Raw genomic sequence first — 893 nt, forward strand, 5'->3', positions numbered from 1 at the left:
GAAGTATGGACATCAAAAGATTGTATTGAAAAAGGGAATTTTTTCTTTTATATTCCACTAAGACACCAACTTCAGAATCTTTTAAATGACCCAGCTGTGCACAACAGTCTTTTAAGAAGTGTCTGCAGTGAAACTGATGTGCTTTCAGATATACATGATGGAGTACTATATAAATGGTTGTTAGTTGATCAAGGCAGCCAAGAAAGACCACTTGACCGATTATCTGTGAGTTTTAATTGCGATGGCGTGCCATTCTTCAAGTCTTCTTCACTTAGTATTTGGCCAGTGTTGTGTTCTTTAAATGAGCTAGCACCCACTGAAAGACTGAAGAACATATTAATGGCTTCCTTGTGGTTTGGGAAGTGCAAGCCTGACATGAATGTGTATTTAGAGCCTTTTGTAGAAGAGTGTCATAGTTTATGGTCAGATGGAGTTCAATGGGTAGATCCACTTAGTGGTAATGACCGTCTTTCAAAGATACACAACTTGTGCAGTCTGTGATTCTGTGGCTCGACCTCTAATGCAAAATATGATGCAGTTTAATGGGTACCAGGGGTGTGGATTTTGCAAAGGTCCTGGTGTCACTGTTTCAAAAGGTAGAGGATTTGTCCGTGTATATCCTTATCGGAGAGAATCTACTTTGAGGAACTACATAGAAACAGTTGAATGTGCTGAACAAGCACTAGACTCTCAACAACCAATCTGTGGTGTGAAAGGTCCAAGTGTTCTGTACAACATACCAAAATTTGCTATTGTGGAGAACTTTGTACCAGACTACATGGATTGTGTGCTACTAGGTGTAGTGAGACAAATGGTGGCCCTATGGTTGGATTCACAGTATCACACAGAAAGATATTACTTGGCAGCACACATAGACAACCTAGATTTTAGAC

The sequence above is a fragment of the Polyodon spathula genome, unplaced genomic scaffold, assembly GCF_017654505.1.
Source record: "Polyodon spathula isolate WHYD16114869_AA unplaced genomic scaffold, ASM1765450v1 scaffolds_1494, whole genome shotgun sequence".
Taxonomy (NCBI): domain Eukaryota; kingdom Metazoa; phylum Chordata; class Actinopteri; order Acipenseriformes; family Polyodontidae; genus Polyodon; species Polyodon spathula.